The sequence below is a fragment of the Vicugna pacos genome, chromosome 11 (assembly GCF_048564905.1).
Source record: "Vicugna pacos chromosome 11, VicPac4, whole genome shotgun sequence".
Classification (NCBI taxonomy): Eukaryota; Metazoa; Chordata; class Mammalia; order Artiodactyla; family Camelidae; genus Vicugna; species Vicugna pacos.
In genome coordinates, this window is record NC_132997.1 from 63,409,581 (window position 1) to 63,431,304 (window position 21,724).

The 21,724-nt window shown below is 35.8% G+C and overlaps 1 protein-coding gene across 7 annotated transcripts in view; it reads left to right on the plus strand.

Annotated features, from left to right (window-relative positions):
• The window catches only part of LOC116282436 (protocadherin-15-like), a 504,558-nt gene that overhangs the window by 203,963 nt on the left and 278,871 nt on the right, over positions 1-21,724 (plus strand). The window contains exon 4 of one of the 7 annotated variants that reach the window (XR_012077459.1): positions 19,574-19,655. The exons of the other annotated variants lie outside the window; for them this stretch is intronic. The gene's annotated coding sequence lies outside the window, so the exon portion shown is untranslated. Of the gene's footprint in view, positions 1-19,573; positions 19,656-21,724 lie in introns of those variants that run through there. 7 annotated transcript variants of the gene reach the window in all.

The window sequence follows — 21,724 nt, forward strand, 5'->3', positions numbered from 1 at the left end:
ATAAATACCAGTAGGTACCAGTACAATGTACAGTTGATAGGAGGTGTGTCTAGATGGTAAACACTTGGCAAATCGTTTTGCCCCTGAAGTTGCTTGATTAAAATCTCTCTGAGGTAAAGATGCAACATCTTATTTCATCGTTTTCTCTCTCATAGAACAAACAATGCTGCTCACTTTGTTTTGGCTCTTATATAATAATGCTTTAAAAAATTGTTGGTATCATTCACAAGAAACTATTAAATGGTTGCCTTTGAAGAAGGAGCTGGTGGTTGAAGGGCTATGAATGATTTTGTCTATTGGTCAAAATATAAATGGCTTGTCCAGTACGTCTCTCCCAAACTCTGTTTTGAATTTGAAATGTGTGTATTTCATGTAAACTGGTTTGTATATACATATATGCTCCTATCTTTATTGAGTAGTAATACATTATTTGTTTCTTTGAGATGCTGAATGTTTAATAGTGCAGGGAATTGTGTTACTGAAAATTTCAGTCATACATTGACTTCAAGGATATAATCCATCAGGTTCCTTACCAACATGTAAATTGGTTAAAAAAATGCATCATATCCATAGGCTAATATCATAGAGCTTATATTTTTAATGGGTTTTATAGACATTTGATAATTGTAACCTTTACCTATAGGTAGCTTTTTTTATTAGGTGCTGAATTTGGAAATATGTAGACTATAAATGAGCTTTATAATCAATTAGCTATTTATAAATCTTACTACAATATCAAATTGAGTACATAACCAGAAATTTTCAAGTCTCTTTCAATAAACAATGAGATTTCTCACAGCTGTAATTTTATTAGGAGAATAAAACATTAATCATATGAGTAAATTATTTCAAATAGTAAGACAATTGATAAGTCACTAAGATTGTGAAATAATTGTTCAAGTAAAATAATACATTGGAAATTTGGGTGATCATTATTTCTATTAGACAGTGATTTTATTGTCTAAGATAGTTTGATGCATTCTCAATTTTGTAGAATATTTCAGGTAATGTTTTCTTCCCATAGTATTTTTTTCAGTCATTTTATTTAAACTAAGCACAGTGAGGTTATAATTATTCATTAGCGTAAAGTTTTCAAATTTATTTATTGCCTAAAATGTGCAGATGACCACTTGGCTAATATGTTGAATGCCCACTCAGTTAACAATTGTTCTTTTAGTTGTATCAACAGAGATGGCTTATATAAAACAAACAAGTAAGAGGGGTTTCTTTACATTTCCATTGCAAAACTATCACCTCAAGGTAATTTGCAGGGAACATATGAGAAGATTACATATTTTGTAGAAGAAGTTAATGTAATTATATTTAGTCCTTAAAACAATTTACTAAGCTTTATTTTACAAAGTAATCTTTGTTTAGGTAGATTCCATCAATTAGTTATCCCCATTAAAAGTTCAAAAATACTCATGACCTTGTTAAGTGATAATATAAATATACAATGATTTTAGACTTTACTAAAATATCAGAAAATATCATTAAAATCTACACATTTATATGAAAAAATGTAGACCTTAAAAGAAGTGTTTAAATTCATTTCAGAGTTTGTAGCATGTTCAATCCATAAAAGGTAAAAAGTTTTTCATTTGTTCCAGACTAAGCTGCCCAGAAAATTGGTGTAAATTATGGAAGTCCTCATCTTTAGAATAATGGTTTCATTCTTTTTTTTTTTTTTTGGTAGCTTTTAGAATTTGTAGAATGGTCCTAGAACATTTCCAAAGCAACAAGTCTATCCTTTTCCTTCTTGGTTTGTTTGGTTCCTCAGTGTGGTGAGCTCTGCTTGGTTAGAAATGAATGCTAAGTGTTTCTTAGAATTCTCAGAAATGAGATGTCAAAGATGAAATTTTAGAGACTGTACTTTCTGGGGTATATCTGGCCTATGAGAGATTGATGCCTTGCTCATGTGATTATTTTCTAATGCTAGTAGATGCAAGACACTCTGCGACTCAAGAATAGTGCACCAGTAACACAGTCTTGTAGTCTTCACTATGCTTACCATGATGCAAAGATATTTGTTGATGAGGGGATGATAGCTTGTACCATCTTCATCATAAGGTTAAAATGGTGAGTGTTAAGCCTCTTCAGGAAGTTCTTCGTAGTGTTTCCATAAAGTATCAGATGATGAGTCAAAATATCAGTTTCCCTTAATCAGATGAAATAATGTAGAACAAATGAATGGAGGATTATATTAAAATACAAATTTTCATTGTGCCAAAATACTGCATATAGAAATCTATAAATACCCCCAAATACTGTATTCACTTAATATTTTTATGAGAAATAGATCAAGTAGCTATAGACCAGCTTCAGGTACATTAAGTAGATATAGATTACCTTGGAAAATTTTACTTGTGACTTCTGCTTTCAGATTGTTTCCGTGCAGTCATCCGGGTCAAGTTTCTCTGAGATAAAGTGGATCTTTTCCTTGTGACTAGAAGAAACTAATGAAAACAGCAGACAATTATTTTCTTACCATATATGACAAACATTTATTTCTCTCCTGCTTATTTATTAAAACTAGTAAGTAAATAGAAGCTTGTTCTGAGTAAGAAGTAAAATTATGTAAGAATAACAGCTTCTAAAATAGATAAAAGATTTAAAGACAGTTCATTTCAAACCTTCCTAAACTTTATTGCATGTTTTGATTAGATTTCACTGGATAGAGTAGATTGAGGCTCTAATAGTTCTTCTTGACACACAGTTATGCCCACATCTTGCTTACTCCAATTTGTTGAAGTAAAATCAATTCTCTTCTCACCCATCTTACCTGGAAAGTGTTACACTCATCGCAGTTTATCACTAACTCATTTTCTATTCAGATACTCTCATGGGAAGATGTGTGTATTTGAGTTGAGGGCACTGGGGTATGATTTTGATCATGATAGACTTAACTGCCTAATCTTTCTGAGGATGAAAATATGTAGTTAAAATCAGAAACTAAAAATGATTTATAATTCTGGGTCTCACTTATTATCACAACATACTATTGGCTCACTTAATAAGAACAATTTATTTTAACTCGAGATATACTCAGTATCTAAACCTCAACATAAAAAATAGAGCTTTTAAAAAGAAGTTTCCTATTTTAATCTTTTTCTGTTAGAAGACAGGTCTCAGGCAGACTGGAATTCTGTTGAAGTTTTCTCTTTTTCAACATAGGTGCCATGCTTCTAGTGACCTTAAGCTACTATGTGCGGGTTATAGTATTTTCTTCCTCAGACTTTTTCTGTGGTAGGCCACTTTTTTCTAATCCTTTGTTTCTGAAATTTGGGGTGCACAAGAGTTGCTAATCTCATTGTCCACAGTCTTGTGCTTATATACATGTTCTGTTAAAAATCCTGAGGTATATGAGTTCCAGAAAACCAGAGGATTCAGAGTCACAGGAATTTTCTTCTTACTGTTGAGCAGAGACCTTGGTCACATAGCCTCTGATAAATCTTCAGTTCAAGCAGTGCTTCTCCACCCTGGCTGCACAGAAGAATTTGTTTAGGAATCCTTATGTTCTGGGACTGGACCAAATAATCTGATTTAATTGGCCTAAGGTGTGAATATTTTAATTCTAATTCACATCTAATTCTAATATGTAGTGATGGCTAAGAGTCACCATGAAAACAGGGCCCAAGTAGATCGTGAGATCCCCATGGAGCTACCAGTAGCACTCTGAGCTCAGAGGCTTCTTTCCAAAATCACACTTTTTTGCAAAGTAACCATCTAGGTAACAGTCTGAGGACCTTTGGGGATATATCTAATGTAACTAAGTGGGGAATAGAGGTGTAAGAATGGCATGTGAGATACTTTTCTATAGAATTTAGGTCTAAGAACTTGAAATAAAATGACTTTAGATGTTAATACCTTCAGATCTTTTTCAGAAATGTCCCTGGAACAAAACTGTTAGGGTCCTAATAGATGACTATTTCGTACAGGTCAGTCTTTCTCAAAATGTGACTCCCAGACCACCTGCAACCATATCACCTGGGGAACCTTTTGAAATCTCAGATTTCAGGGTTCCAACCCTGACTTTATGAATCACAGTCACTTGAGGGTGGGAACTAGGATTTCCAGGTGATTACTAGACATGCTTAGCTTAGAAACACTGATGTCAGCTCAAACTCTCATGGCCACTGAAGAGCTCTTCCTGTTCTTGATCATAGCATCCCTGAGTAATGCTGGCCTGTAGATCCTGATTTTGTGTAGCTCTTCTTTCCTGCTGAATGATAATTGAGATTGAATTATCTGCAAGGCATTATACTCACTGGGAGCATATTCACACAGATCAGAAAAATATGCAAGTCTTGTGAATGCAATGGTGGGGTTACTGCAAGGGGAAATAAAAGGTGAACAAAGTTATTCCTCCAAGCCTATTCACATATGATGTATTATATAACTCCCCATTTTCAAGAAGATGGAGCGGAGATGGAAAGAATTACAGCATCTAGGCAGTGCTGCAGTGCTGGCTCTTGGGGTGACGTGCTGTGAAAATGTGTCAGTGAGTAGAGCAGTGTGCTCATAGGAGAGGTGCTAACTGTTCTGTGGGAGAGAACAAAGAGATTTAGGAGTTATGGTGTATGTCTTAAGTGCCACTTCACGAGTGTGCTTCTGACTTTTAGGGGCACTCTTATGGGGTCATTATATTTGAATAATTATGTAGGCAGCAGTTACAGAACTCCCACAATGTGCCAGGCACTGTGACCTGGGATTTAAGTGTATTATTACTTTTTCATGCTACAAATGAAGATACAATTTGTATTCCATTTTCCACATGAGGAAATGAAGATTTGATGAGGATAAATAACTTGCCCAAACCACGGGACTTAGTGGTAAAGCTGAGACGTAAGCCCATCTTTTTGATTCAGAATGTGAAACCCTGCCATTTAGATATACTCTGTACTCTTCAGTGTAGAATGATTCATGAAGCTTGTATTCGTTTCCTAGGGCAGCTGTAACAGACTTGTGGCTTTAAACTACAGAAATTGATTCTCTCATAGATTTGGAGGCTAGAACTTTGAAATCATGGCAAGGCTATGTTCTCTCGGAAGCCTGTAGGAAAGGATTTTTCTTTGCTCCTTCCAAATTTTGGTGATTTGCTGGCACTCTCTAGTAGTCCTTGGTTTGCAGCTACATAACTTAAGTCTCTGCTTTCACCATCACTTGGCATTTTCCCTATGTTTCTATGTCAAAATTCCCCTTTTATTATAAGAACACTAATCATTGAATTAGGGCCCACCCTAATATAGTAGGACCACACCTTAACTTGGTTACATCTGCAAAGAACCTACTTCCAAATAAGGTCACATTCATACTTTTTTTTTTTTTTTTTTGGTGAGGAGAAGGAGGGGTACTGTTCAACCCAATAGAGCCTTTGCCTGTGCCTTGTGGAAACTCACACCATCTGACAACACATGTGTGAATGATCATGATGGGTGGCCTTACATTTCTCCTGCTCACCCTTAAGTCCAGTTTCACATTGCCTCTGAAATCTTGGTGTTTTTTCCCCATGGGATGCCTCCTGTGGTTTCTGTCACATTTTTAGGGGGTAAGGACTGGAGACTACCCACTATATATTAGAATATGTCTCAATTATTTTATATATTATAGGTCTACCAAGACAAGGAAGTTCTTTTGCTAACAGTTCTAATTAATTGTATGGACAATAGCTGAACATTGATTGCTCCATAGCTGTTTCCTGAGTACGTGTTCAAGATTTTCCCCCTAAGCCATGTTCCCTCTGTGATGCACTGATGGTAATGAAAATATAGGGAACAGTTTTGCTGAGTAGGAAGTTTGGAAACAAGGGTAGCCTGATTTACTGTATAAAGGAAGAGAAAATGATCCAATTTACCATCTTGGGTGGAGAGTAGAAAGGTGGTGAGGTGAAGTGGAGAGGGGAGGGGTATCAAAATGGTTCAGAGGCAGTCTAGAATGTGGACTGTGATCTGATGAAAACCTGGAGTTTTAACACCCTTAGATGGAAAGAAGTAGAAAGGCTATATAGCTCATCTACAGAATCAGGGGGTGGAAGGAGAGGACGTGAATTCAAGGAAGATGGAATTAAGTTATTTCTCCAGAGATGTTACTTATCTTAAAAAAACAAAAAACAAAAAACTTTCTAGATGCTTTAGAGGAAAAGGTGCCTAGGCATAGTCCTCAACAACTGAAGACTGCAAATGAACTGCAGTGACACTAGGTGGACAGGCACACTGGAAAATGTTGGAATAACCTACGTTTATAAGTTGGAAACTACGAGTTTGGGGAATATAGATGAAGACAGCCATTTTCAGTGTACTCTTGAGCTAGAGGATAGACAAGCGTATTGGTTTGGCCAGTAATCCAGCTATTAGGGTGCAAACTACAGAAAACCTTAGGGATTTTTTGTTATTTTTCTTTTTTTTAATTTTTTTTGGTATCTTAACTGTTCCACAGTCTAGTATGTTTGGTTAGAAATGAGTAGGAAAGAGATAATTAATTGTAATATATATAATCTGGTATAGTATTATTAATAACCATTATATTTATCCCTATTAATTAGAGTTATTGTGCCATTTAAACTCCCATATCCTGGGAAATAAAATATGTAAAGTTAAATTCTGACTCTTCTTGCTATATTCCATTTAGATCATTGTTAAAAATGAGTATGTCTAATAGATAACATCAAGTAAGGTGAGGGTGAAATGCAGAACAGCAGAATGTGAGGTGCCTGGAATTGAGATACATCTCTTGCACTAATTTTCACATCGTAGACATCCAATAGCTGTTTGTTGAATGGCTGAGAGTAATCTGAAGTTAAACAATCCCTAACAGAACAGCAACCAGGAGGGCCATTAGTGATAGTATTTGGAGAGACAACAGTTCAAATTCTCCAGAGTTTGAATCCCGGTTCCCAGCACTGTACCATACAAGCCTGGAGAAACCCTTCAGAAAGCACGCTGGGGTGTTTTGTTTTGTTTTTTTCCATATTGCCATCAGAATTGGCTTCCCAGATTTCCCCAGGTCAGTATTTTGCCACTTAGAGTAGTACCAAGGAATTAATAAGAGGGCAGCTGCAGTAGTTACTTGATGCTATATCATATTCTACAGCTTATTTTTGATAGGCAGAATGCCTGAACTCTGAAGATATCACAATTACTGAAATAAGTGTTTATTTTTGTCTTGCCACAAACAGAAAGCAAAATGACACCATGTTCATTCCTTGTCAAACAAGAAATATTCCTAAGAGACCTTTCCCTTGTTCAGTGCAATCTCTAATAAAATTTGACAGCAAAGAATGTTTTTCTTGGAGTAAATGTTTGGCAGTAAATAGATATGTGCTACAGATGCCAAATTGTTAATTTCATACCACCAATCTACTATCTCTCCATTTTTTAATTTCTTTCTCTATTTAGAGGTTAAAGGGATGCAACACAATTGTTTTGTCTTACAAGAAAAGAGAAAAAACTGTTAGTACATCTAGAATTCTATCCCATATTTTCCCTTGTAGACTTAGTGATAAATAGAAGGAAAGAAAAAAAACCTTTAAATAACAATCCTGGGCTTTGGCAAAATTGAGAATTTATGTGATATTTTCTTCTTAGACGGAATTTATGAGGCTATTTTCATCTTAGAATGAAATTATTCAGAAATTATTACTATCACATTAATATTCAGAAAAGAATTAGCCAGCTTTGGTGTTGAGCTCATTCTTTGGCTAATAATACAATACTTATGGCTTTTCTAAATAATTATATGTAAATATGACAAGTCGAGGGGAAGAAGAGACATCTTGTTTTTCCCACTGACTCTCTCTGAGGAAAGAAAATGTCTGTTCCAGATGACTGCAGTAGACTTCTCACAAATCATTCTCCAAAAATGGATCATAACCCAGTTCTGAATTGATTGTCAGCAAAGACGTTGGAGTTACGATAATTGTCTTGAATTAATCCACTATAATAATGGATGTTAGGAAGTTGAACACAATGTCTTCTATGATAACACTCCTTTGAATTAATGTTCTAATTAAATGAGAGCACTAAAATGTTCAAAACTCTGCCTGGAACATCACCAGAGCTCAATGCATGGCTTGTATTCTTAAAAATGTTCTTTTATTCTCAAAATTCATATCCAGTTGCCTGCCAGATTCTGTTTTATTGACTTTCATTTTAGGGGAAGTTTCTTATTTATCAGAATCTTCATAAACATTTTGATCATATCCAGTTTGTGCTACTCTAGTTTATCGACTGTCTTCCACTGTCTTCCTACTTGAAGGTTTCAAGCCGTGTTTCATTAAACAGAAGTATTGTTGTTCGGCTGGAATTCTTTTTCCTTGCCTTAAAAGCATACAGTGACATTACCCTTCACTAGTTACTTCAGAATAGCTCTAAATTTTCTTCTCTCCTTATCCCATTTGCCCAGCCCATGACATTATTGGATTGAATCTACTTAACTTTCAGTTTATTCTTCTAATTTAACATTCATTTTTCTTTCACGTGCTATCCACATTGATATGTTTATTTCCCTCCTTAAGCTTTGCTTTCCCTCTTAGTTGAAATGATTAGATTGCCTGTAGTATAATTTGGAGATATTTAATCACGTCTATCATGAAGGGCAGCTCTATGATAGCCCTCTATGCTCCCTGCCTTGTGGTATTTACTCCATGTTGGATGTAGGCTGGCTATATTGAATTGGTTCTAATGAACAGAATACAACTGAAGTGATGGAATGCCCTATTTGAGGTTAGTTTATAAAAAGACCGTGGCATCTGTCTTGGGCTCTCTCTCTTCTCCTCTTCCTCTCCCTCTCTGTCTCTGTCTCTCTCTCTCAAATTGCTCACTCAGGGAGAAGTCACGTGACATGTTGTGAAGCAGCACAGTAGAGAAGTACAGATAGTAAGAGAACAAGACCAATGATGCGAGTGAGTTTAGAAGCATCCTCTTCACCACTACTACCAATCAAGCCTTCAGATGAGACCGCAGTCGTACATTCAACAGCTTGACTGCAACCTCCTGAGAAACCTTGACGCTGATTTACCCAACTAAGGATTCCTGACCTGCAGAAAACTGAGTTAATTTTTGTCATTATTAAACTCACTAAGTTTTAGGGTAATTTGTTACATAGCAATAGACAATTAATACATCTATCCTGGACAGAGAGTTTCTATGTATTTTTTGTATACAAAAGTATCTCCACATTAAACCCAATTTTTCATTTCTACTTAAGTTAAGTCTAGCATTGAATAGAATCTTATAGTCTCCTTTAGCAATTTTATATATGACATTTCATATGAAAACTGTTTCTATTGGGGAAAAAAAGGATTAAGCTTCCTCTCTGTTTTGTTCTTGGCCTACTTTCTCCTATTTTCCACTTCATACTCTGTAGTCACCAGTATTCTGTCCTGTTTGCCAAGTCACTAATTTTGTGGGCTATTAGGTTTTCTCTCTGATGTGTTTACTTACCCCTTACATGGTAAAAATGCCAAGTGTATGAAAATATCATGAACAACCCATTTCTTTTTATTTCTAAATAGCCTCTGATATATTACTAAATTTATAAAGCTTTCATTTGTTAGACTTTATGGAAGCTGCCAATTCCTCTGGAAATGTTTCTGTGGATTTGCTCTGATCTATATAGCATGATGGATTTTTAAAAAATACTTCATTAAGAGCTTTAAATATGATAACTTATTTAACTGATTAAGTCCAATTAGGCAAGTATTCAAACATAACTGCTACATTTTTGACATCATTAAAAGTTACTACAGTTGAGGAACTATCACTCAAAACTTACTTATATCCTGTATACAGTCTCCCTAAACAACTTCATGGCTTTCCTTTTGACTGGAGTTTTGACTGGAAGTTCCATACCAGTTGTAACCCTGACTCTGACATAGCCCATCAAAAATAATGAAGCTTGAGAAATGCAGCTTCAAATCTCCCTCTTCTGTTAGGATATTTGCAGCTCCAGTGCTTCAGTCACCTCTAGATATAAATAGCAGCTTTTTCCTACTTTGGCTCTTATTTTCTGATTAAAGAAAATGGATCATTCACTTGTATACCTTGTATAACAACATTCAGTGAAATACGGTACTTTTGTAAATATAGATCTTAAAAATAAGAGCTCTTTTTCAGTGCCAGCCAGCTATTGATCATTTATAGGAAAACAATATTATTGTAAAGTTAGTGAGAGAAATACTATTATAACTTTGATCATCTACCAAAGTTAAAACAGGATGAAAGTTTTGTGAAATACGTCACTTAAGCATATCTTCATGAATATTTATGATAAGAATATGAGAAATTAGATGATTTTAAAAAGGTGAAATGCTTTAGTATTTCTATTATAATATGTATATAGTTGCTATAATTGATAAAAGCTTATTTCTGCCCTTTTAGAAAATGGCTGACTAAAACTTACATGGTCATAATAAGTTGCTCACAACTTCCCATCTAAAATAATAGTTTTCTCCTCTAAATATTTCACCTCTCTCTATTGACAAGTAATTTGACTGAGCATGGAATTTCTATTATTGTACTTTGTTATTTTCAGCCTTTTACAAACATATGCTATGAACTTTCAAATTGTTTTAAGTCTTGCGGTTCCATCTACTCAAGACAAAAAAGGAAAAAAAAAAGTAGTCAAATCTTTTCTGGAAACAGTTATGGATGTGGATCCCAGTGTTTGCCCTTTCACTGTGTTTGTCTGTAATTGTCTATACTGACTGTTTACATCTTACTTTCTCACAAAAGCAAATGCATTGTATAAAGACATGTTACTGATACAGAATGTTATACATGTTCTACCTCTGAAGCTTCCTTAAAGTTTGTTATATATTTAGTTTTGGGGAAGACTGGCTGCCCAAGCTACTTGACATTCATGTAAGTTACTTTTATTGTAGCCTAACAGGGCTACTCCTAAAGTTAACTAAAAGTGTGTTTAACTAGAAGCTCCATGCAATGTCCTAAAGATTCACACTAAAATCTCGTTTCCTGAGAGAAGCTGCAAAGAATGTTTAAATCTGCCTTTGCTTCAATTCCATGTGTCTGTTCAGAAGACCTGGAGTTGAAAGTTACAGGAGAGGATGAGCTTCGAATCCTCTAAGGAAAAATAGTATTAAAATTATAGTTATTTTAGTTACTTTTTTTCTCTGTATTAAGGAAAAGGAATGTTATAAACTAAATGAATCAGACAGATTGACCCAATTTGATTATAATATTAGAATATAACACTTAAATGAAAAAAAATCATTAGATAGAAGATTTTATATTTGGGCTTAAAAAATCAATTCTTCATTGAAAAGACTGGAGAGAATTGCCTTAATAATCACTCATGTGATAAAAGTACCCGGAAAGTTAAATTACCCATAAGGTTAACCTAAAGAACTAGTGTTCTGAGTCTGCAAATAATCACTATATTAGACAATATATTGACCAAATAGCCAAAGCATTAGACAAAATTGATCAGATCTGTTTCAAATCTTCAGTGCAGCAAGGTAAGAAAAAATAATGGTAAGTTTATAAGTAAGTATATATTAGCCAAAACTAGTTTAAAAAAAAAGTATTATTAATGCCCTGCCCTGGTCAGATCATGTGTTTTGTCCAAGGTGTCACAGTTTATAAACTACGCTGAAGACTATGACCAGTTTAGAAAAAGGCCAGAGAATCACATTAGTTGGGATGTTTAAAAGCTGAGACCTTTACGTAAAAAAGAGGAGTATGTATCACATTACAACTTCATAGTACAGCGTTCAGCATTTAGACATTTGTTGGTCATGAGAACTCAAACAAATCACTTAACCTTTCTGCGGTTTCAAAAGACTTAACCTTTCTTGGTAAAATGAATGTATCTGCCTCAGAAGCACATAAGAGACACAATTGTAGCTCGATAAATGTTATGTCCTTTATATTAGACTGAAATGGGAAGCTACCTGATTGAGAACTAGATAAGGCAGAGGAGGGAGATGAGCTGCAAAGAAATATTGTGGAACATGGCAAATCATTTTTCAGTTAAGTTCACCTACAAAAGGAGATGAATCTTAACTAAAAAATGTTTTTAGGGGAAAAAGACAAACCTCACAGTAAGGGGTTGAAACGCATTTTCAGAAAGAAAGCAGAGGTCTTATAAGAAGGAATTTAAGCTTTGTATCTAGGGACAAGTAGACAGAGGGGATGGGAAGGAGAAGATATAAGAAGTGTGGTTGAGAAGGACAAATATGAAAGGATTATGCACATTGTAATGGAAATGAACTCTTACTAGTTAGATCTGGGATTTATGAATATTAATTTGCAGGAAAGTAAGATATATAAATGAGAGTTATTAAGGTGTCTTTATAAACAGAAGCAGCTTCATATTTCTTCCTTTGTAAGAAAAATGAGAAGGTTGAGGGAGAGCCATAAAGAGGAAATGCAGGGATATGAATCCGGTTGACACATCACTAGCAGGAGATAATAAAAGGAGGGCTTTCCCCTTGGGAATAATGATACACTCCTAACCTGTGGCCAGGCCGATTTACCTACCATATTACCATCACATAGTGCATAAAGCTACATGTATATATCGCTTTTAAAACTAAGAGGAAAATCCTAAAGGAGGAATTATCCTATTATGGGCCTTTCATTTTCTTTTCTTATTCAGTATATGTGAAGGTCTCCACTAATTATTGTTTTCCATGCTGAAATTAAAAGCTGTGGAAAAATAATCACGCCACTCACCAGAAAAAGATGTTTTTACCTCCCGCAGATTATATATTTAAACATACATTTATAAATATATATATATAATTATTTTATCAAAAAGGGTTGAAGAGTGAAACAATGTTAATAAAATTGTTATTGCTTAGCTACAGAGATTTACATGCTTTATAAAAGAATAACAATGTGAAAATTACATGTACATCTGTTAGTTCCGGTACTTGTTGCCATCACAATCCCATGCTGATGTTCAGAGAAGGGCTTCTATTCAGTCAAGGGAACTATAATCCTATAGAACATCAAAGAGTAAGCTGTAAAAATACATTGGAGCTTAGAAAAATTATTGCAATTTTCTGGGCATCCCCATTACCAGAACCCAAACCCAGGTCTGAAAACTAGGGCACTAAAGGAAGGGACAGAAAATGGATTTAAAGTGGTTTCATGATAGCGATACGAATAAGGAAAAGCAAGTATTCTCTCAGAGTGGAAGAATTCTTTGTAAAATAAAACTTTAAAAGATATTTATATCAAATCAAATAATTAATCAACATTTTATAAGGAATCACTAGATTTAAGATTTAGAGATTTTAGGTTATAACCTTGATTCAGGTGTTATTAAATGAGAGACCTGCAAATCTATTATTTGGATTAGCTTTTATCTATGATTTTGTTTGGCTTTAGTAGTATGTGATTCTAAATATATATATATATTTTTATGACTTCTTTTTTTTAATCTAGCAAGTATCTAGTGCTTTTTTGACAGATGGTAATGTAAGTGATAGGGATACAGAGGGGAACACATTGTCCACGACACTCACAGTGCAGAGGCAGGACGTGGGTGGCAAGCATTGTACAGAAAATGCACACTTCACATCTGCAGTTGAGATCTGACATCCCTCCCCTGGTAATGTCCTCAGTGGGTCTGTCAGCACCTTTCTTCAGATTCAAGGATGAGAAGGGAACATTCAGCATTAGGAAAAAAACACATCCGGAAAAAAATGCTATTCAAACTCATTAGGATGAAGGCCAGGTTCTGCCACAGCAGTTCTTCCCATTGGATTTCACATGACGGTGATTATTCTCCTGATAGAGACACCCAGGGATTGTGATGCATCACAGAGGTCCAAAAACACCACTGTCAGATACTTGATTTTTGTGAAGGTGTGCATAGGATCACCAGCTGGGCATGTGACGAAGCTGCTATTAGTCCTAGAACTAGGAATCAGAATTCTGCAATCAAGACCATATGGATTTGTTAGGGATAAAAGAGAAGAACAAGTCGGGGTGGGAGGTCAAGGGCCAGTGTAGAGGGGTCAGTGAGGATCACGGGATTAACTGTGAGGAAAAGTATGTTGTCAGTTATCAACTGTTCAGGTTATTATTTTTTTAAATGTATTTCCAGGGAAAACAAGGTGTGCCGTTGTTGCAGGAAAATGGGGTATGAGAGGATGGTGATACCTGAGGACTCTGGCGAGTCCCTGGGATGCACCCCACCAAGTGAAGGTCCTTGGCTTTGCACAAGAAAGAATTCAAAAACGAGCCATAGTAAAATGAAAGTAGATTTATTCAGGGAGATACACATTCCATAGGCAGAATGTGGGGCCAGCCCTGTACTGCTTCCTGAATTAGAAGTAAGGTGATGATGTGCCTTTTTCACTAAAAGTGTTGACATCGAAAGACCTCTCTCCCCCAATTCTCATTTAACAAAATCTCAAGTTATGTGTGTGAATATTGTTTATCCCATTCTGAAAAGAGAAAAGAAGGATGTCCAAGTGATAATGTTTCAATTCATGAAACAATGTATTTGCCCAGAAAACGTACTGCTCTTATAGGGAGCAATATTTTTCCCAGAAAATAGTCATCACTAAATTTTGACATACCTATACACACTATATCCAGGGTTTATGTCTTCTACTTTTAAGAGCCACATATTAATTCAGGTTTGGAGAAGTATGTATAAGAATGTAATCTATGCCAGGCTGTGCAGTAAACAAAGGGAAAAAAGACCAAGAAGCCTTGGTTAAATTTTCATATTAATGTCCTGGGCCTGTCTCAGTTGAACATATTTCTCAGGGTGGAAGATTTAGTCTTGGAATGAAGTTTTAAATTCTTTTTTATGTCTCTTACTGCAACAGTCACAACTCAGGGCTAATGAGTTGCAATAAAAAGATTCTCAGATAGTAATACTTGTGCTATTTCATTTGAATTAGTCTCAGAGTAATATAGGAATTCTATGGACCATGCTTGAGAACATTTGAGAAAATGTTTTGGTCGAAGATAAAGATGACAAAAGGTGCTTTGAAGCAGGATGATTTGGTATCATACAAATCCATAATCTCTTATCTTATACATTTGCTGCCAAAACTCAGACTTAAAAAAAATTGTAAAGGAAACGTAATGTATATCCAATAAATTATGTAATGCCCTTGGTGAGTTCTAGACAAATATTCCATCATCAACCAGTTTATTTTTTCAACAAACATACCTATTTAGGTTTTGCTGCCAAATACATTTAAACCAACTTAGTGAGAAGTAAAATAAAAACTTTTGGTTTTTCAGAGACTTTTAGATTTCAGAAGTAGAAATAAGGTATTCATATTATAGTGGCATCTTACGATTTTTTATTTATCTCTGTATTGTTATGTAAAACTCACAAAACTAAAAGAAAACTTATTATGAACACTTTGTCATGTTGTCTTTCATTTTGTCATAGGAATTGAAAGCTCAGGCATCATTTTCTGTAGGAAGGCTTCCTATAACGTGTGTGTAGCCTGGACTAATTTCGCCTCCTCTGTGTTCTCAGATCCTCCCTCCGAGGCACTTTTCCCCTTCTGTCGTTGAAGTCTCTTTCTGTTGTGTCTCTCCAGGCTCTGTATTCCTGGAGCGTCACAGTCCAGGGAGGCATGAGCCATCACTATGTCAATTGGTTGACAGGGGTTTTCCTATGAGAACTATTCAGCAGGAGCCGCACCATTAGAAACAATTCACTTAATTCAGCTGTTAACCTTTTTCATTCATACCTTGTGTTCTCACTGGAAACCAAAAACAATTCAGTAATCATTTCTCTTTGTCATTTACAACTGCTGACCTACGGTGCTTATTTTTCTATATCTACTACTATTTTAGAAAAGAGTAAAACATACTACCACTGGATTAACAGCAATGCAAGTATTCCATTTAAGCTTTTGTTTTATGCTGCAATGAAAAGGGGAATTAGCTCAGTATGAGAGCAGGCTAATTCACAAAATGACCAATTTACCAGTTTCCAAAAAAAAAAAAAAGCATTACTTTAAAATATTGTCGACTGAAATAAATGCACAGCTTAAAAGTTGAGAGTTATGTTTCATTTGGTGGGAGGACTCAAGCCGGAATGACAGCCTTTCATATTGCTCTGAGGGACTGCTCTGAAGACATAGGGGAGGAGCTAGGATATAGAGGAGTTTTACAACAAAGACCAGGTAGTTGGAACATTAAAAGATTACTTGTTAACTAAAGGAAACCAGACATTTCAATTTAAAGAATTTAGTGCTTTTCTATGTATGGGAGGAAGCAAACATTTGGGCTCACTGAATTCATTCCTTTGACAAGCACCTAGCTATCGAGGGCCAGTACCCTGTCCTTTCTTATTCTGAGTCCCCTCAGAGGGCACTGTGAATGGCTGCAGAAGCTGGGCTGCAGGCTTGTCTTCACGGGGGAGGGGGAGAGGGCACGTGGCTGATGACTTGATGGCTTCAGCATTCTTTGTTTATTGATAGGGCTTGAAGTATTTTTCGCTCACAATATTCATTTTGATTACTAAAATGTGTGTTAAATGTATATGATACTCAGAAAAATATGTTTTATAATCAGTGATAAATTCAGAATGTCACAAGGGAATATGTTAATTTATATTGTTTATTGTTAAATGATCTCTAAAGACAGTTTGTATAATCCTATTTTACGCTTTTTTTCCAATTATACCAAAGACTCTTTTGCCAATTTCTCGAACAGCGTATCAATCTTAAATTGTCATTTGTAATAACTCGTAGTCAACATGTACTGTGATAATCCTCTTTTTGGTTTCTAATTGAGCTTGTCAGTTTTTAGTATTTTCAGCATTTTTCTATTTAATTTTTGATTCTTTATCGTACAGTCATATTTATGGATGATATACGAGTTAAGGTACTAATCAGTTTGTAATGTAATCCTTCTAGGTTTTCCCACTTCCTTTTTTTTCTGCTTTGATCATCTCTCCCTTTCAGGCTAAAGCTTTCTACACTCAGCTACCAAGGCAACATTTTCCAGTTGTTCCTTGTTAAAAATCGACACTCTAGCATTTCATCTGACCTAGGGTTGTTTCAGCCACTTCTGCCTTTTTTAGATATATTTGAATATCATTTTCTTGGGATCTTAATGTAACCACTTACATTGTAATTTGCCAAATCTTCAAGTAGCATATCTGACTTAATTTTATACTTCTAACGATGAGTACCCAAAACATGGCATTTTGATTTGAGGTGGTGGTGTTGGAGCCTTCCAGTTTGGTTTTTTATTTGTATCTTCCTCTATTTTCTGTCTCTCTGTTAAAATTCTCCCTTTATTTACACATTGTTCTCCTGACCTCAGTGAACATCCTTGTGACCATTATTTTGAGCACTTCATTATGTAAATCACTTATCTTCGTTTCATTAATGTCTGTTTCCAGAGTTTTGTCTTGTTGTTTTGTTTGGAAAATACTCCTTTGTTTATTCATTTTTCTTGACTCTCTGTGTTGGTTTCTGTCCATTAGGTAAAACACCTCCTCGCCCAGCCTTCACAGAGTGGTGTCATGTAGAAGATGAATCTTACCGTTCAACCACACCCTAGTTCTTGGTTGTCTGTCAGCCCTTTGTGATTGTGCAAGATGCCTTCTAGGTTCTAGTGGCTCCCAGTAGTTGAGGGTAGGTCAGGGTCTGTCAGAGCCCCAAGGGGGAGGGTCTTGGTCAGCACCTAGATGCAAGCTGATTGGAAGCCAGACCTTCAGGCAGCAGCTTTTAAAGTATGCATGTGACCTCTTTCAGGGAGAGACTGGGGGCTGAGCGTTGGCCTGCTCCTATGCTGACTCCCTGAGGAATCGCCGATTAAGAGCTGTTTCCTTGGTATACTCTGATGGTACCCACGTGCTCAAGTCCCACTGGCCCCCAGAGCCAGGAAAAGAGTTCATTCCCTGGGTGGCAGCTTCAAGAGTCTGAGTGCCAGATACATGTACAAAATCCTTCCCAGGAGATACTGGTGATTTGGAGTAGGCTACAGGGAGAATACAGAGATGGCGTCTGCTGGCTTCCAGGTCCTGAAGAGGTTGGCAGGATGGCATTTGGTCCCTAGATGCATCTGAACTAGAAACCTGATCCTCATGCTGCAGCTCTTAACAAATACAAATAGGTCTCTTTCAGAAAAAGACTGGGAGACATGTACTTCAGCCCCTCTGTGTTGAGCCCTGGGATGCTAGACACAGTGAGTCCTCAGGAGCCAGCTAAGTACAACGTCTTTCTCTAGTCCTCTGGGTGTCGTAGATACAAGCCCTGCTGGCTTTCAGAGCTAGGTGTTTTGGATTGTAGAAGTCTTAAATGTTGGGATACTGGATGTTGGGCCCAAATCTTTCTCTCCTCAAGGAGAAGCTGGGAGTTTTAAGCTGCCTCTAAATGGTACGTCGCTGTGCCAGGGGTGGGTGGGGTGATGGGGAGAATGTGTCTCAGCCTTTCCTGCTCTTTCCTGCTCAGTTCAGCGTGGGTATTTTCTCCCTTACTGGATATGTAGGAGTTGTTCCACCAGTTTCTGGATTTCTTTCAGAGGCAATTATTCCATGTGTAGTTGAGGATTCAGTGAGTCTATGGGGGGAGGTGAGTTCAGGAGCCTCCTGTGTCACAGCTTGGACCAGAATCTGTCTCTTCAATTTTATATTTATAACAAATATATCTAATTTGGGGTGCTAGTCTTGTGCAGAAATTTTGGTTTCACATACATTATGAAATATATAATCTCAAATATTAAATATATGTATAAGAAGGCTAAATCAACTTATGATTTGTATTGTCCCACAAATTGAACATTCATAGAAATACTGCTAAGAAAACTAAATAAAATTACTCACAGTGAATTGATAGATATTATTGAAAACTGTTAAAACTATTTTATGCCGCATGAACTACTTTGTGCTTTTAAGCAACCTAAAATATAGCTTTAGAAACTTGGCACATTTTGGACATTTAGAGAATTTACTATCTATAAATTTACAATCTGTAGGAATATCTTTTATTCTGTCTCAGTATTTGATACCTTTTCCCAATTCTACCATTTATTTCACCCTAACACAGACCATGTCATGATGTGTCCTATAAAATGGTCATAGAATCATTTAGTAATTAAGGAAATCAAATGATCTCAGCTGGAAACACACATACACACACACACATCAGCTCAACTACATTGTAAGTATTTGATATGTATTAGAGATACAAAGATATGTGAACTAAGGCCTATACTTTTGAGGAGCTTATATCAACTTCATTTCTAGCCCAATGAATATGATTTGAAAGCTATATAACTTTAAATGAAAATGTGTACACACATGATCAAAGCAATAATCAGAAAGTCATTTTTACTTTTAGTATTATATGAGTGACCAATGAATCAAAAGATCCAGCTGATACAGTGCAGATTTTTTGGAAGATAGCCAGCTGGAGAAAGGGCAGATACGAGTGGACGTACCTGGAGATACGAGTGACGACTTAGCGGTGGATGCATGGGTTAGTAATGGCCTAAATTAAAGCTTCACATTTAGTCACAGAAGGAACAGAGAGTAGCAGTCAGGAGTCTTGGAAACAGGGTGGGGAAGATAAAAAGAAAGCAGATAAGATAATAAAGCCATCCTTTTTTTTTTACAGATTTGACTCAAACAGTTCAGATCTCAGGGCTCAAATGTAAGCAGAAGACATAGAAAGAACTTTGTGAGGATTTAACAGTTTGTTGAAGGCCAAGATGGTTGGAAATTCAGCAAGTGCAGTTTTTCTCATTAAATAAAGGAGGTGAAATTTACTAAGCTTACTACACATTTCACTGAGTATCATTGTAAAAACAACAAATAAGCACTCCTTAACATACATATTAACAAGCAAAGGAAAAAATATGTAATTCTGCAAAAACAGATTGCCCAACATAATTTGGATTTTAAAAAAATTTTGCAGATAACAGCAAATTAGAATATGTAGGAGCGTAAACACAGTTTCCACTCTGGTCGTATCAATGTCATATGGCTCATTAAATAGTTTCACATAGTCGTTTCTCACTGAAATAAATTGTCTCAGTTTTCTCCAGTCTTCATTTGGCCAAGTCCGAATAATGCTTTAGAACTCAGCTTAAATATTACCTTTTCAGCAAGGTCTCATCTAACCTCTCTGTCTAAATCAGTCCTGATGTCTCAGTTTTACACTAGATTTCTGAAGCCTGAATGAGATAAACGTATTAGAAGTTTGTAGGACCATGCAGGCGCTGAAGGGCACTAAACACATTTTATTTGTAGTAGCATTTTTGTTATCAGGGTCAGTATTATGACATATAAAGTGCATGGGTTTGGATAGCAAACAGTGGTGTATTCAGATCTTGACTGTCACGGGTTAGGCTGCCACCTGAGCAATTTTTTTTTTCTGGAATTTCTAAGTATCAGGTTTCCCATCTGAAAAGGAGTCGGGGGATTACACTTAATTCTGCAAGGCTAAAGTGGAAGACATAAATATAAGTGCCCAATAAATATTCACACACACCCTTCTGCTAGCCCTCCCTACCATTTGCTTAAACAGTTTAATTTGTTTGTTACAAGAGAATAAAAAATTAATAAAATTTTGGTAGGCAACTTACTGAGAAGTGGAAATAAGAATGCCCTTGAGCATGTTTTATGGTGTTCAGTGTTTATAACACCTTTACTATGCAATTTAATCCAGGTAAATTACAATCTATTCCTTAGGTTCCAGGTAGAGGATAGGAACTGGTGGAACAGGGTAACTCTGAGTGTAGTTTTAACACTTCAGAGTGAAACTAAACTACAAAAGCAAGATTGGTCTTACTGGAGAAGAGAAGAGAAAATGTTAATGAAAGAACACAATACAGTTCTAGAAAATAAGTTGAAATATGAGACAATTAAAATAAATATGAAGACTATAATGCACATGTGAAATACTACATCAGAATAATGCACTATTGCAAGACTCTTTTAAAGGCTACATTTAGAGTGTATGAAGTTTTGGTTCCAGGCATTGCTTAAATTAAAGGTAGAGAAGGAAGGCAAACAAATTGATTTAGTTTTCATGATTACAAATCATGAATATCAGACAAAGTCTTTGCAGTTTTAACAGATTGAAGAAGAATCAGATAGAGGTAGGGAGCAGTTAGTAAAATCCTGAAAGGGTAGATCAATGTCAATACTGTTTGGGGATATTCACTAATTTGAAGCTGAGACCATAAATTTTAAGCAATTAGCTTTACACAAATTGTCTTTCCAACAGCAAGCTTTGATGTGGAGTAGGATAAATGATAATGGCGATCATTTAAATGAAGTATGGCATACTATATAGGTACCATGTACCTTGAATATTATCATATCAGACCTGAATGCTATGCAACGTTGACATCTGTTCTGGTAGCTTTTAACTTAATTTTATATCTTTTTTTTTTTCTTTTCCCCTGAAGAGGTAGTCAGGTTGGGCAGGGATCATTTAACAGACCTGTTACCTAAGGCAATTAGTGTATTGGCAGGGAAGGGTTTTGGCTTAATAATTGGACGCAGGTGGAAGAGAAGTGATGCCAAGGTCGATTCATTAGCAGTGACATATTCTTGCAAAGCTCTTCTTTCTTTGCAACTCTTATTAAAAAAAAAAAAAAAAGAAAGAAAGAAAGAAAGAAAAAAAACCCTGCACTGTTAGAAACCAAATGATAAGCAAAAACAACATATTTTTCATATTTTGAAGAGAAAGTTGAGTGTGGCATAGTGGCCTGGTATCAGATGCTGGACATTGCTTTGTTGATAATCTTTTTTTAACCCC